The sequence below is a fragment of the Mobula birostris genome, chromosome 3, assembly GCF_030028105.1.
Source record: "Mobula birostris isolate sMobBir1 chromosome 3, sMobBir1.hap1, whole genome shotgun sequence".
Taxonomy (NCBI): domain Eukaryota; kingdom Metazoa; phylum Chordata; class Chondrichthyes; order Myliobatiformes; family Myliobatidae; genus Mobula; species Mobula birostris.
Window position 1 is genome coordinate 2,534,096 of NC_092372.1, and position 17,296 is coordinate 2,551,391.

Consider the following 17,296-nt stretch of genomic DNA (forward strand, 5'->3'; position numbering starts at 1 on the left):
GACCACAACATCATACCTGACGAACTGTGACAGAGCAACAAGATCATCCACCTTATTTCTTGTACTCTGTGCATTGAGATATAACACTTTGCTACCCTTTTTGATTCTGTATCCCTAATGCACTGATACTCACCCTGCTGGCAGCAATTTCCTGACAGTCTGACTATGCTATTTTTCTCATGACAAACTCTGCCATCCTCATCAGGGATGATACCCGGGCATGTCTAGTATGGTGGCATTGACAGTATACCCTGCCGTCCATCCCTCCTGATCAGTTGGTCCTCATAAGGTCAGGAGAAATTGGCGGTAAGACCATCAGACATTGGAGCAGAATTGGGCCATTCAGTTGGCTCTGCTATTTCGATGGGGCTGATCCCAGATCCCATTCAACCCCATACACCTGCCCTCTCACCATAGCCATTGATGCCCGACTAATAAGGAATCTATCAACTTCCACTTTAAATATACCCACAGACTTGGCCTCCACCACAGTCTGTGGCAGAGCATTCCACAGATTCACCACTTCGCCTAAAAAAAATTCCTCCTTATATCTGTTCTAAAAAGCCACCCCTCTATTTTGGAGCTGTGCGCTCTAGTTCTGGATACCCCCACCAGAGGAAACATCCTCTCCACATCCACCCTATCTAGTCCTTTCAACATTCGATAGGTTTCAATGAGATCCCCCTGTGTTCTTCTAAATTACAGTGAGTACAGATGCTCCTCATATGTTAACCTCTTCATTCCTGGAATCATCAACATAAACCTCCTCTGGACTCTCCCATGCCAACACATCCTTTCTGGCATAACCGGTCCAAAACTGATGACAATATTCCAAGTGCGGCCTGAATATTGTCTTATAAAGCTTCAGCATTATCTCCTTGTTTTTATATTCTATTCCCCCTGAAATAGATGCCAACATTGAAGCTCCAATGTTTGAAACGTTTCTCCATTTAGATAAGAGCCTGCACTGTTGTTCCTTTTACCAAAATGCATTTCCCAACACTGCACTCTATCTGCCACTTTCTTGCCTCTTCTAATCTGTGTAAGTCCTACTGCAATCACATTGCTTCCTCAGCACAACCTACCCCTTGAACTGTCTTCATATCATCCACAAACTTTACCTCAAAGCCATTAATTCCACTATTTAAATCATTGACAAACAATGTGAAAAGTAACAGTCCCAATACTGACCCCTGAGGAACAGCACTAGTCACCGGCAGCCAAGCAGAAAAGGCCCCCTTTATTCCCACTCGCTGTTTGTCAGCCACTCCTCTAACTATGCCAGTACCTCCTCTGTAATGCCAAAGGGTTTTATTTTGTTTAGCAGCCTCATGAGGTATCTTATCAAATGCCTTCTGAAAATCTAAGTAAATGACATCCACTGCCTCTCCTTTGTGAACCCTGCTTGTTACTTCCTTGAAGAATTCTCACAGATTTGTCAGGCAAGATTTCCTTTGATGGAAACCATGCTGACTTTGACTTATTTTACCATTTGTCTCCAAGTGCCCCAAAACCTTATCCTTAGTAATGGTCTCCAACACTTTCCCAACCACTGAGGTTAGGCTAACTCACCTATAATTTCCTTTCTTTTGCCTTCCTCCCTTCTTAAAGAGTAGTGACATTTGCAATTTTTCAGTCCGCCGGGACCATGCCAGAATCAAGTGATTCTTGAAAGATCACGAACAATGGATCCGTTATCTCTTCAGCAACCTCTCTCAGGACTCTGGGATGTTGTCCATCTGGTCCAGGTGACTTATCCACCTTAAGACTGTTCAGTTTGCCTCGCACTTTTTCCTTTGTCATAGCAATGGCACTCACTCCTGCTCCCTGACACTCACGGACCTCTGGCACACTGCTAGTGTCTTCCACAGTGAAGACTGATGCAAAGTACCCATTAAGTTCACTTGCTATTTCTTTGTCCCCCATTACTACCTCACCAGCATCATTTTCCAGTGGTTCGATAATAACTCACCTTCCTTTTTACCCTTTATATAACTGAAAAATCTTTCAGTATTGTGTTTTATATTATTGGCTACTTTGTCCTCATATTTCATCTTTTCCCTTATAGCTTTTATAGTTGCCTTTTGTTGGAATTTAAAAGCTTCCCTATCACTCAATTACCCACTCATTTTTTGCTACCTTATATGCCCTTTCCTTGGATTTTATGCAGTCCTGAACTTCCCTTGTCAGCTACTGTTGCCAACCCCTGCCATCTGAGAACTTCTTCTGTATCTTGCCCCTTGTGAACTATTCCCAGAAACTTCAGCCACATCTGCTCTGCCATCATCCCCACCACTATCCTCCTCCAATCCACCTGGGCAAGCTCCTCTCTCATGCCTCTGAAATTCCCTTTATCACATTGCGATACTGATACATGCACTGTACGCTCAAATTGCAATGTGAATTCAATCATAATTAGCTCCCTCATAAAATCTGGATTAATACACGACACCCAATCCAAGATGGCTTTTCCTCAAGTAAGCTCAAGCACAAGCTGCTTTAAAAAGCCATCTTGTAGGCATTCAACAAATTCCCTCTTACGTGAACTGACACCAACCTGATTTTTCACAATCCCCCTGCATATTGAAGTCCCCCATTACGATTGTGACTTAAAAAAAACAGTACTTCTGTTTTTGTGTTTTTAAAATCTATCTAATATGTATACTGTAGTTGATTTACTTGTTTATTTATTATTATTTTTTTCTCTTCTATATTATGTTTTGCATTGAACTGCAAATTTCACTTCACATGCTAGTGATAATAAACCAGATTCCCCTTCTTCCACAAACACGAGGAAGTCTGCAGATGCTGGAATTTCAAGCAACCAGGGTCTCGGCCCGAAATGTTGACTGTACCTCTTCCTATAGATGCTGCCTGGCCTGCTGCGTTCACCAGCATTTTTTGTGTGTGTCCTCTTATCACATGCCCTTTCCAGCTCTCCTTGCAATCTCAACTCCACATCTTGGCTACTATTTGGAGGCCTGTATATGATTCCCATTCTGTTGTTTTACCCTTGCAGTTTCTTAACTCCACCCACAAAGATTTGACATTCTCTGACCCTGTGTCATCTCTTTCTAACGATGCAAATCCATCTCTTACCAATAGAGTCACACCACTGCCTATGCCTTCCCGCTTACCTTTCTGTATGTAACACCTTGATTAAGATTTTTACTGCAATGCTGCAGGTATTTCATTTTACAGCTCTGTAAGAGCAATCTGTGTCATAACCGGGGGGGGGGGGGGGGGGGAGGCCACTGGGAGCGGACCCAAATGCAAGACACAGACACTGAAGTACAAGGAACGGGACAGGAACACAGACTTGGTCTAGGACTTTGGCTAGGAAAGTGGGCCCATGACAAGGGACTAGGAACTAGGAGCCTGGGCTTGGACTCCGAGCCAGAGACTGGACAAGGACCTAGAACCTGGGTCTTGACTCGGGCTCAGACTCCAGAACTAGGTGAGGATGTGATGTGGCTACAGGACTGGACATGGCTTGGGTTCTTCGAGGTTCTCCTGGGAAGGATGAGGTACTGCACAGGATGAGGCACATGGACGGGACGAGAACCCAAAGCCTTGACTTGGTCTTGGGAGAACAGGAAACACAGAATCATGGTCTTGGGAGAACAGGAACATGGAGACATGGTCTTGGCAGAACAGGAACACAGAGACGTGGTCTTGAGAGAGACAGGAACACAGAGCCGGGACCCCTCATTAGGAACAGGTCTTGGGGCCAGGGCTCTACACAGAGTCAGGACCCCTCCTAGCGAGCAGGATGTAGGGCTGGGACTCATACACAGAAAACAGAGAGACGGTTTGCAACACAAGGTAGCGGCAAATGGCCAGACCTACCTAGAGAAGGCGTGGACACAGAGATGGTTCCCAAGTCAAGGTAGCGGCAAACAACTGGACCTACCTAGCGAAGGTGTGGGCACAGAGACGGTTCTCCACACAAGGTAGCGGCAAACGGCCAGACCTACCTAGTGAAGGCGAGGACACAAAGAGACAGTTCCAAACAACAAAAGGCAGTTCCTTATCTAGACACAGCAAGGCTCCGGTCTTGCTCCAACGGCAGAACTTGACAGCGATACAGGCAAGGACGCAGGCGAGGTTGCAGGCAAGGCTTCAGGCAACGGCTGCAGAAGGAAGGGGAAGGGAACAGTCCAGCAAATGAAGCTGAACCCAGGAGCTGTTTATGTAGCCAGCCCAAAATGAGAATTATGTGCCTCAATTAAGGCACAGAACAGGACAAAGGAAAACTGGAAAACTTGGAATATGGATCGATGGCCCGGACTGTGAACCGGAATACGGACTTCACAGACTGGACCATGACAGTAACCCCCCACCCCCCCCATGGGAGCCTCCTGGCGACCGAACAGGCTCTCCAGGACTAAGGACGACACAAGCGTGTGGGGGGGGGGCATTCAGTAGGAGGGAACCCAGGATGGAAAGAGTAAAACGACAGTGTCTGTGTCGCTGGGTCCATATTTGGCTGGAATGTTCTGTCATTACGGGGGGGCGCTGGGAGTGAACCCAAATGCAAGACTGAAGTACAGGAAAAGGGACAGGACTCAGACTGGGAGCTGGGACAGGAACACGGACTTGGACTAGGACTTTGGCTGGGAAAGCAGGACCAGGACTAGGAACTGGGAACTAGGAGCCTGGGATTGGACTCCGAGCCAGAACCTGGGTCTTGACTGGGGCTCAGACCCTGGAACTAGGCGAGGACATGGCGTGGCTACAGGACTGGACATGGCTTGGGTTCTTCGAGGCTTGGATATGGACTCCGAGCCAGAGACTGGGCAAGGACCCAGAATCTGGGTCTTGACTCGGGCTCAGACTCCAGAACTAGGCGAAGACATGACGTGGCTACAGGACTGGACAAAGCTTGGGTTCTTCGATGTTCTCCTGGGAAGGACAGTGTACTCCTGCACAGGACGAGGCACATGGACGGGACGAGAACCCGAAGCCTTGACTTGGTCTTGGCAGAACAGGAAACACAGAGCCTTGGTCTTGGGAAAACAGGAAACACAGAGCCTTGGTCTTGGGAGAACAGGAACACAGAGACGTGGTCTTGAGAGAGACAGGAACACAGGGACACGGAACACAGAGCCAGGCCCCTCCTTGGGAACAGGACTTGGGGCCAGGGCTCTACACAGAGTCAGGACCCCTCCTAGGGAGCAGGACGTAGGGCCGGGACTCGTACACAGAACACAGAGAGACAGATCCCAACATAAGGTAGCGGCAAATGGCCGGACCTACCGAGCGAAGGTGTGGACGCAGAGACGGTTCCCAAGTCAAGGTAGCGGCAAACGGCTGGACCTACCTAGTGAAGGCTTGGACACAAAGAGACAGCTCCGAACAACAAAAGGCAGTTCCTTATCTAGACACAGCAAGGCTCCGGTCTTGCTCTGGCGGTAGAACTTGACAGCGATACAGGCGAGGTTGCAGGCAAAGGCTTCAGGCGGAAGGAAGGGGAACAGTCCAGCAAATGAAGCTGAACCCAGGAGCTGTTTATGTAGCCAGCCCAAAATGAGAATCATGTGCCTCAATTAAGGCACAGAACAGGACAAGGGAAAACCAGAAAACCTGGAATACGGATTTATGGACCGGACCGTGAACCGGAATGTGGACTTCATGGACCAGACCATGACAGTGTGCTCTGCTTTCAGCCTGTTTTGGTTTGAGCTGAGAACAGGTAAGGGGTTTTGTTGTTCGAACGTGGTTTCAACCAAACAGGATGGTGGAATTGGGAGAAGGTTCCAGAGAAAACAGGGCAGGAGTCGGGAGAAGACTGAGGATGCTGTTCCTCTTGCATAAGGTGCTTTCTGCAAATGAATGGCTTCAAGGAAGAACCAATACTCCTGTGGGAGACCCGTTCAAGATGGATTTCGAGTGACATTCGGAAGGTGGTATGCGCCGTCATGCAGAGGGTCCAGTGCGCGAGTGACAGACAAGTTCAAGACGGGCTCCAACTTCTGCGCACATTTGACTGTTAATTGTAATGGCCCCATTTGTTTTTTTTCTTTAATAACTCTTTGGTTAAGTCAACATTTATAAATACACTCTTTTTATAATTGTATGCAGTGTACCATCTGTTATTTCTTGCCGATGGGCCATTGCGGGGGGAGGGGGGGTTGCTGTAAATCACACAGTATTCACACAAAATAGGGCTTGAGTGGGCAAGACACTCCAACCTGTAGAAACATAGAAAACATACAGCACAATACAGGCCTTTCGGCTCACAATGCTGTTCCGAACATGTCCCTACCTTAGAAATTACCTTGGGTTACCCATAGCCCTCTATTTTTCTAAGCTCCATGTAACCATCCAGGAGTCTTAAAAGACCCTATAGTATCCACCTCCACCACCATTGCCGGCAGCCCATTCCACACCCCCACCACTCTCTGCGTGAAAAACTTAACCCTGACATCTTGAGAAGTTGAGGGCGAGGATCTTGGAGGGTGATGGAGTACAATGTTGGTAAATACAAGGTCATCCACTTTGGAAGTAGAAATAATATTTCTGATTGTTATTTAAATGATGAAAGACTGCAACATGCTGTTACGCAGAGGAATTTGGGAGAGCTTGAACATAAATCACAAATGGTTGGTTTTCAGGTACAACAGGTTGTCAAGAAGGCAAATAGAACGTTGGCCTTCATTGGATTTAAGATCAGGGAGGTTACTCTACAACTGTACAGGGTACTGCTGAGGCAACGCCTGGAGTACTGTGTGCAGTTCTGGTCTCCTCGAGGAAAGATATACTGGCTTTGGGGGTGGTGTAAAAGAGGTTTACCAGTTGAGATTAGGGGAATTTGCCAATGAGGAGAGGTTGGGTCACCAGAGCTGAAACTTGTTGGAATTCAGAAGAATGAGGCGGGATCTTAGAGAAACATGAAACAATGAGAGGCAGAGATATGAGGGGCAGGGAAATTGTTTCCACTGGTGAGTGGGACTGGAACGAGCCTGAAGATTTGGGGCAATAGATTTAAGATGGAGATGAGGTGAAACTGCTTTTCCCAGAGAGTGATAGATCTGTGGAATTCTCTGCTCAGGGAAGCAGTAGCGGCTACACCATTCAATACATTTAAAACACAGTTGGAGAGATTATTGTACAGCAAAATTACGGGTTATGGGGAAAAGGCAGATAGGTGGAGCTGAGTCTATTATCATATTGAATTGCAGAACAGATTCAACGGGATAGATCAGCCATGATCTGTCATTCATGTTTTGGGGCACTCCTCTGGTTTTTGTGGATGTTTGCGAAGAAAAAAGCATTTCAGGGTGTATATTCTATACATTCCTCTGACATTAAATGTACCTTTGATTGTATTGAATGCCAGAACAGGCCAGACAGCTGACTCCTGCTCCTATTTTGTTCTAAATGTGCAAGAAATGGAATGGTCTTTAATTAGCCTGTTCCTGCTGTGTGCTGTGCTCAACCCTGGGAATAATGCTGCGCTTTCATGCCCTGCTTCATTTTGTTCATCTCTGTAAGATCGTTCTTCATTCTTCTATGATCCAAAGGAAAAAGTCTTAACTTGCTAGCCTCCCTCCATAATTCAATCCCTCAAGTCCAGGAAATGACCTTGTAAATCTCTCTGTACTCTTTCTAGGAAAATGGCATCTTTCCTGTAACTGGGTGACCCAAACCCAACACAGTATTCCAGCTGCGGTCTCGCCGATGACTTGTACTATAGCTGCAACATAATATTCCTCAATGACTGAATACTGTTCTGGGGGGCATGGTCTACCAGGGGAAAACTGCAGCAACCAGGTCTCCGGCATTGTGGCTTAGAAGGGAAGCGAAGATGAGAGTGATGGTGATAGAGAGATTCAATGGTTAGGAGAACAGACAGGAGATTCTCTGGATGGTACGTTTCCTCCCAGGTGGTGGGTTGGAGACATCTCAGATCGGGTCACAGCATTCTTAAGGGGGAGGGTGAGCAGCCAGAAGTCGTTGTACTTATTGGTACCAATGACATTGGTTGGAAAAGGGAAGATGTCCTGAAGAGCGAATATATGGAGCAAGATAGGAAGATTTTAAAAAAGGGCAGTAATCTCTGGATTGCTGCCTGTGGCATGCACTAGTGAGGGTACAAATAGGATGATTCGGTAGATGAATGCATAGCTGAGGAATTGGTGCAAGAGGCAGGGTTTCAGATTTCTGGGTCATTGAAATCTCTTCTGGGGAAGGTACGACCTGTACAAAAAGGACGGGTCACACATGAATTTGGAGGGGCGGGGTACCATTATCATTGTGGGCCAGTTTGCTAGAGGTATTGGGGAGGGTTTAAACGAGTTTGGCAGGGGGATGCGGATATAGGGAGTGACAGGTCAGAGGGTGGGTTAGTTGGTATGCAGGTAGATGTAGTGTATAGGGGGACTGTGTGGAAGAATAGGCAGTGGATCAGGGAAAATTGCAGTCGGTGGGTTGAGTTGAAGTGTGTTTATTTTAATGCGTGAATTATCAGGAACAAAGGTACTGAACTTAGAGTGTGGGTTGGTACATAGAACCATGATGTTGTGGCCAATACGAAGGCTTGGCTGTCACAAAGTGGGAATGGTTGTTGAATGTTGCAGGGCTTAGATGTTTCAAACTGTGGACACGGGGAGATGTAAAAGAGGTGAGTGAGTGGTGTTGCTAATCAGGGATAGTATCACAAAGGGAGCACGTTGAGAAAGGGTTGTCTACAGAGTCAGTGTGCGTGTGGGGAGGATTCTATAGATCCCCCCCCCCCATAGCAACAGACATTGAGGAACAGATTGGGAGACAGGTTTTTGGAAAGCTGCAAAAATAACAGGGTGTTGTCATAGGTGATTTCAACTTCCCCAATATTGACAGGTATCCGCTTATTGCTAGAGGTTTAGATGAGGACTTATTTGTTAGGTGTCCAGGAAGGATTCCTGACACATTATGTGGACGGGTTGACTAGAGAGGCCATACTGGATCTAGTACTAGCAATGAACCTGGTCATATTACAGATCACACAGTGGGTGAGCATTTCACAACTCCCTGACTTTTACCAGAGCCTTGAAGCAGATGTTATGGGGGAGTGGGAATTATGATGTGGTTATGCAGCGTCTTGGGAGTGTAAATTGAGAACAGATGTACTAAGGGAAATGCACAATGGAAATGTGAAGATTGTTTAGTGCAGTGGTTCTCAATCTTTTTTGGCTTGTGACCCACTAGTGACTTTCATTTACCTCACCCTCCATAGTCTCTATTAATTGCTTAAGTTTTTTTGTCAACTACACTAACTACTCTAATATGTGAACAATATTTATGTTTAATAAGATATATATTGTATGTTAAATTATGTTCCTGGGTATATGACAAATAAAACTATTTCAAAGCTGTGAATAGGGTACTTCATTTATAATATATGCCACCCACTGTAATATTCTTCCACCCAGCAATAGAATAGTGCATATTATTGTTAGCTTGGGTATTTAATAAGATTCTTCTGACTGATATAAACTGAATATCTGGGTGCAGTTTGGTTGGGGATAATCAAAGGTCACCTCTTTTCACAAGATTAAGATGATTATGAGTTTTTGATAGCAGGTGAAGAGCCTGACTAAAACCATGTTCAACTAGATAAGAGGTGGGATATCCAATTAAAACAACTTTTCTTTCTCCCAGGGCTGTGGAAACTGCACTAATCATCCGGAAAGGTTGCTTGCTGTGTTTGAATTTTGCTTGAGCAGTTAGATCACTCTGCAGCTCAATAAGACACTCCTGTAATGTGAAGTCAACATCATTCACGTTCACCCCAGATGGATCCACCACCCAATCTGGAATATGCATCTCCAGCAGGTCTCGGAATTGAAATTCCCCATCAGTGTGCAGTTGTTTCAAATGAGCAAGCATCAGAATCAGGTATATTATCACCGGCATATGTCGTGAAATTTGTTGATTTTCTGGCAGTAGTACACTGCAATACATTAAAATACTGTGAATTACAGTAGGTATATACTGTGCCCATAAAAAGTATTCATCTCCACTGCCCCACCCCCGGAAGTTTTTCATGTTTTATTGTTTAACAACATTGAATCACGGTGTATTTAATTTGGCTTTTTTGACATTGATCAACATAAAAAAACTCTTGTGTCAAAGTGCAAACAGATCTCTAGAAATTGATCTAAATTAATTACAAATATAAAACACAAAATAATTGATTGCATTAAGTATTCATCCCCTTCAAGTCAGTATTTAGTTGATGCACCTTTGGCAGCAATTACTGCCTTGAGTCTGTGTGGATAGGTCTCTATCAGCTTTGCACATCTGGACACTGCAATTTTTCCCCATTCTTCTTTACAAAACTGCTCAAGCTCTGTCTGACTGCATGGGGATTGTGAGTGAACAGACCTTTTCAAGTCTAGCCAAAACTCTCAATTGGATTCAGGTCTGGACTCGACTAGGCCATGCCAGGATATTAACTTTGTTGTTTTTACGCCATTCCTGTGTAGCTTTGGCTTTATGCTTGGAGTCATTGTCTTGCTGAAAAACAGATCTTCTCCCAGGTCGCAGTTCACTTGCTGACTGCACCAGGATTTCCCTGTATTTTGCTGCATTCATTTGATCTTCTACCTTCACAAACCTTCCAGGGCCTGCTGCAGTGAATGATGCAGCCACCACCATGCTTCATGGTAGAGATGGTGTGTTTTTGATGATGTGCAGAATTTTGTCTGATGGCCAAAAAGCTCAATTTTGCTTTCATCAAACCATAGAACCTTCTTCCAGCTGACTTCAGAGTCTCTCATATGCCTTCTGGCAAACTCTAACTGAGATTTCATGTGCATTTTTTCTCAACAGTGGCTTTCTCTCTGCCACTCTCCCATAAAGCTGCGACTGGTGAAGCTCCCGGGCAACAGTTGTTGTATGCACAGTCTCTCCTAACTCAGCCACAAAAGCTGTCCAGAATTGACATAGGTCTTTTGGTGGCCTCCCTCACATGTCCCCTTCTTGCCCAGTCACTCAGTTTTTGAGGACACCCTGCTCTAGGCAGACTGACAGCTGTGCCATATTCTTTCCATTTCATGGTAATTGACTTAACTGTACTCCAAGGGATATTAAGTGATTTGGAAATTTTCTGGTATGAAGCGAGATGCATACGTTAGAATGCTGTTCCTGGACTACAGTTCAGCAATCAACACCATAGTTCCCTCCAGACTTGACAGGAAGCTGAGAGACCTTGGCCTGCACCCCATCTTGTGCAGCTGGATCCTAGACTTCCTGTCAGACTGCCGGTGGGTGGTAAGGATAGGCTCCCTCACCTCTGACCCTCAACACAGATGCCCCGCAGGTTTGTGTCCTGAGACCCCTCCTCTACTCCCTTTACACCCACGACTGTGCTGCCACACACAGCTCCAATCTACTGATCAGATTCACAGGCGACACGATTTTGATCAGCCTAATGTCTAGTGGTGATGAGACAGGCTACAGAGGAGAGGTTGACACCCTGACACAGTGGTGCCAGGACAACCACCTCTCCCTCAATGTCCAAAAATCAAAAGAGCTGATTGTGGATTACAGGAGGAACAGAGACAGGCTCACCCCGATCAACATCAATGGGACTGCAGTTGAGAGGGTGAGTAGTTTCAAGTTTCTCGGTGTACACAACACTCGTGTGGACTGTACACACCAGCCTTGTGGCAAAAAAGCACAACAGCATCTCTTCCACCTCAGGCGATTGAAGTTGTTCAACATGGGCCCCCAAACCCTCAAGACCTTCTACAGGGCACCACTGGCAGCATCCTGACTGGCTGTATCACTGCCTGGTATGGGCACTGCAGAGAGGGCACGGACAGCCCAGTGCATCTGTGGATGTGAACTTCCCTCAACTGAGGACATTTACAGCAGCAGGTGCAGAGAGAAGGCCTGGAAGATCATCGGGGACATCAGTCACCCCAGCCATAACTGTTACAGCTGCTTCTGTCTGGCAAATGGTACCACAGCATTAAAGCCAGGACCAGCAGGCTACAGGACAGTTTCTTTCTACAAGCCATTAGACTTTTAAATTCACGTCTGTAGATTGTGATGGAGTCATAACACAAAGATTTTTATTCCCTCACGTTGTGGGATGGATGTGAGATTTAAATAAATTCTAAATTATAAATCTCCGGACGTGCTTTTAAATAATCTTCTCACAGAGCTGCTTGGAGTGTTCTTTTGTCTTCACACTATAGTTTTTGCCAGGATACTGACTCACCAGCAGTTGGACCTTCCAGAGAGAGGTGTATTTTTATTACAATCAGTTTTAACACCTTGACTGCACACAGGTCTCCAAAAACAGATCTTCATTTAACAAATACCAACTGGCTGCATCAGTGATGATTTGGTGTGTCATATTAAACAGAGTGAATACTTATGCAATCAATTATTTTGTTTTTTATATTTGTAATTAGTTTAGATCACTTTGTTTTCACTTTGACACAAAAGAGTCAGTGTCAAAAAAAGCCAAATTAAATCCACTGTGATTCAATGATGTAAAACAATAAAACATGAAAACTTCCAAGGGGGGAAGAATACTTTTCCTAGGTACTGTATGTACATTAAATAGTTAAATTAAATAAGTATTGCAAAAATAAAAAGGTAGAGAGGCAGTGAATTGCTCAGCGTGTGTACCTCCTTCCTGATGGTAGCAAAGCTTTTATAGATATGTGAAAAGGAAAAGACTGGTAAAGACAAATGTAGGTCCCCTGCAGACAGAAACTGGTGAATTGATTACGGGGAGCAAGGACATGGCAGACCAATTGAATAATTACTTTGGTTCTGTCTTCACTAAGGAGGACATAAATAACCTTCCAGAAATAGTAGGGGACAGAGGGTCCAGTGAGATGGAGGAACTGAGCGAAATACATGTTAGTAGGGAAGTGATGTTAGGTAAATTGAAGGGATTAAAGGCAGATAAATCCCCAGGGCCAGATGGTCTGCATCCCAGAGTGCTTAAGGAAGTAGCCCAAGAAATAGTGGATGCATTAGTGATAATTTTTCAAAACTCGTTAGATTCTGGACTAGTTCCTGAGGATTGGAGGGTGGCTAATGTAACTCCACTTTTTAAAAAAGGAGGGAGAGAGAAACAGGGAATTATAGACCGGTTAGCCTAACGTCGGTGGTGGGGAAACTGCTGGAGTCAGTTATCAAAGATATGATAACAGCACATTTGGAAAGCGGTGAAATGATCAGACAAAGTCAGCATGGATTTGTGAAAGGAAAATCATGTCTGACAAATCTCATAGAATTTTTTGAGGATGTAGATAGGGGAGAACCAGTGGATGTAGTATATTTGGATTTTTAAAAGGCTTTTGACAAGGTCCCACACAAGAGATTAGTGTACAAACTTGACGTCGGTGGTTGGGAAGTTGTTGGAGTCGATTGTCAAGGATGAGGTTACAGAGCACCTGGAGGCATATGACAAGATAGGCAGAACTCAGCATGGATTCCTTAAAGAAAAATCCTGCCTGACAAACCTATTACAATTTTTTGAGGAAATTACCAGTAGGCTAGACAAGGGAGATGCAGTGGATGTTGTATATTTGGGTTTTCAGAAGGCTTTTGACAAGGTGCCACACATGAGGCTACTTAACAAGATGAGAGCCCATGGAATTACAGGAAAGTTCATACGTGGATAGAGCATTGGCTGATTGGCAGGTAACGCAGAGTGGGAATAAAGGGATCCTATTCTGGTTGGCTGCCGGTTACCAGTGGTGTTCCACAGGGGTCTGTGTTGGGGCCACTTCTTTTTACATTGTACATCAACGATTTGGATTATGGAATAGATGGCTTTGTGGCTAAGTTTGCTGACGATACGAAGATAGGTGGAGGGGCTGGTAGTGCTGAGGAAATGGAGAGTCTGCAGAGAGACTTGGATAGATTGGAAGAATGGGCAGAGAGGTGGCAAATGAAGTACAACGTTGGAAAGTGTATGGTTATGCACTTTGGCAGAAAAAATAAACGGGCAGACTATTATTTGGGGAAAGAATTCAAAGTTCTGAGATGCAACGGGACTTGGGAGTCCTCATACAGGATTCCCTTAAAGTTAACCTCCAGGTTGAATCGGTAGAGAAGAAGGCGAATGCAATGTTGGCATTCATTTCTAGAGGAATAGAGTATAGGAGCAGGGATGTGATGTTGAGGCTCTATAAGGTGCTGGTGAGACCTCACTTGGAGTACCGTGGGCAGTTTTGGTCTCCTTATTTAAAAAAGGATGTGCTGATGTTGGAGAGGGTACAGAGAAGATTCACTAGAATGATTCCGGGAATGAGAACGTTAACATATGAGGAACGTTTGTCCGCTCTTGGACTGTATTCCTTGGAGTTTAGAAGAATGAGGGGAGACCTCATAGAAACATTTCGAATGTTGAAAGGCATGGACAGAGTGGATGTGGCAAAGTTGTTTCCCATGATGGGGGAGTCTAGTACGAGAGGGCATGACTTCAGGATTGAAGAGCGCCCTTTCAGAACAGAAACGCGAAAACATTTTTTTAGTCAGAGGGTGGTGAATCTATGGAATTTGTTGCCACGGGCAGCAGTGGAGGCCAAGTCATTGGGTGTATTTAAGGCAGAGATTGATAGGTATCTGAGTAGCTAGGGCATCAAAGGTTATGGTGAGAAGGCGGGGCAGTGGGACTAAATAGGATAAAATGGATCAACTCATGATAAAATGGCAGAGCAGACTCGATGGGCCGAATGGCCTACTTCTGCTCCTTTGTCTTATGGTCTTAAAGCTCACGGTATTGGGGGTAAGGTATTGATGTGGATAGAGAATTGGTTAGCAGACAGGAAGCAAAGAGTGGGAATAAACGGAACCTTTTCAGAATGGCAGGCAGTGACTAGTGGGGTACCACAAGGCTCAGTGCTGGGACCCCAGTTGTTTACAATATATATTAATGACTTGGATGAGGGAATGAAACGCAGCATCTCCAAGTTTGCGGATGACACGAAGCTGGGCGGCAGTGTTAGCTGTGAGGAGGATGCTAAGAGGATGCAGGGTGACTTGGATAGGTTGGGTGAGTGGGCAAATTCATGGCAGATGCAATTTAATGTGTATAAATGTGAAGTTATCCACTTTGGTGGCAAAAATAGGAAAACAGATTATTATCTGAATGGTGGCCGATTAGGAGAAGGGGAGGTGCAACGAGACCTGGGTGTCATTATACACCAGTCATTGAAAGTGGGCATGCAGGTACAGCAGGCGGTGAAAAAGGCAAATGGTATGCTGGCATTCATAGCAAGAGGATTCGAGTACGGGAGCAGGGAGGTACTACTGCAGTTGTACAAGGCTTGGTGAGACCACACCTGGAGTATTGTGTGCAGTTTTGGTCCCCTAATCTGAGGAAAGACATCCTTGCCATAGAGGGAGTACAGAGAAGGTTCACCAGATTGATTCCTGGGATGGCAGGACTTTCATATGAAGAAAGACTGGATGAACTGGGCTTGTACTCATTGGAATTTAGAAGATTGAGGGGGGATCTGATTGAAACGTATAAAATCCTAAAGGGATTGGACAGGCTAGATGCAGGAAGATTGTTCCCGATGTTGGGGAAGTCCAGAAAGAGGGGTCACGGTTTGAGGATAAAGGGGAAGCCTTTAAGGACTGAGATTAGGAAAAACTTCTTCACACAGAGAGTGGTGAATCTGTGGAATTCTCTGCCACAGGAAACAGTTGAGGCCAGTTCATTGGCTATACTTAAGAGGGAGTTAGATATGGCCCTTGTGGCTAGGGGGATCAGAGAGAATGGAGGGAAGGCTGGTGCAGGGTTCTGAGTTGGATGATCAGCCATGATCATAATAAATGGCGGTGCAGGCTCGAAGGGCCGAATGGCCTACTCCTGCACCTATTTTCTATGTTTTCTATGAGAACAAGGCACGATCTGGGTGGCGGGGGTCCTGAAGGACGGGCACTGCCTTTCTGAGGCATCACCCTTAGATACTATGGAGGCTGGTGCTCACGATGGCGCTGACTGGCTTTACAACTCTCTGTAGCTTTCTTGGATCCTGTGCAGTAGCACACCCCCCCCCATACCAGAAGGTGATGCAGCCAGTTAGAATGCATTCCACAGTACTTGTGTAGAAATTTTCCAGAATTTGTGGAGACATACCAAATATTCCCAAACCCCTAATGGAACGCTTTCTGATCCCTCTATGAGGATTGGTGTGTGTTCCTTCGTCTTACGCTTTCTGAAGTCCACAAACAGCGCTCTGGTCCTACTGACATTGGTGCCAGGTTGTTGCTACAACCCCACTGAACTAGCTGATATATTTCATTCCTGCACACTCTCTCGTCACGTCTGAAATTCTGCCAATAATGGTTGTATCGTCAACTAATTTACAGATGGCATTTGAGCTGTGCCAAGCCACAAAGAGGTTAGAGGTTAGAGGTTAGAGGTAGGCTAAGCACACATCCCTGAGGTGCACTAGAACTGATTGTCAGCGAGGTGGAGATGCTGTTTCTGAACCGCACAGACTGTGCTCTACCAGTTATCAAGTCGAGGATCCATTTGCAGAGGGAGGTACAGAGGCCTAGGTTCTGGAACTTTTCGATCAGAACTGTGGGAATGATGGTGTTATATGCTGAACTGTAGTCAATGAACAGCATCCTGACACAGGTATTTGTGTTGTCCAGCTGATCCAAGGCCGTGTGAAGAGCCATTGAGATCGTATCTGCCGTAGACCTATTGTGGTGATGGGCAAGTTGCAGTGGGGCCATGTCCTTGCTGAGACATGGCTTAATTCTAGCCATAACCAGCCTCGCAAAGCACTTTATCATTGTTGAGGTAACTGCTACTGGACGACAATGATTAAGGCAAGTTCAGCCTGCTCTTCTTGGATACCAGTATAATTGCCCATTTGAAGCAGGTGGAGACTTCTGACCATGGTAGGGAGAGATTGAAAATATCTTTGACCACTCCCGCCAGTTGGTTGGCACAGATTTTCAGAGCCTGTAGCCTTGTGAGGGTTCACCCTACTGAAAGACAGCCGGATGTCAGCCTGAGACAGATCACAGGGACACCAGTTGCTGCACGAATCCACATAGCTGTAGTTTTATTCTCCACTTCAAAGCGAGCATTGAGCCCATCTGGGAGTGAAACATCACATCCATTCATGGTGTTAGGTTTTCGTTTTGTGAAAAAAAGGGCTGCAAACCCTTCCAGAGTTGATGTGCATCCGATTTTGTCTCCAGCCTTGTTCAGAATTGTTCCTTAGATCTTGAAATAGCCAGCAGCAAGTCATACCTGGTTTTCTTGTACAGATGTGGGTCGTGAAACTTGAATGCCACCGATTTAGCCCTT

The 17,296-nt window shown here is 45.5% G+C and overlaps 1 long non-coding RNA gene across 3 annotated transcripts in view; it reads right to left on the reverse strand.

Annotated features, from left to right (window-relative positions):
- Nucleotides 1-17,296, reverse strand: part of LOC140194864 (uncharacterized) — a 49,211-nt gene that overhangs the window by 28,427 nt on the left and 3,488 nt on the right. The window lies entirely within an intron of this gene.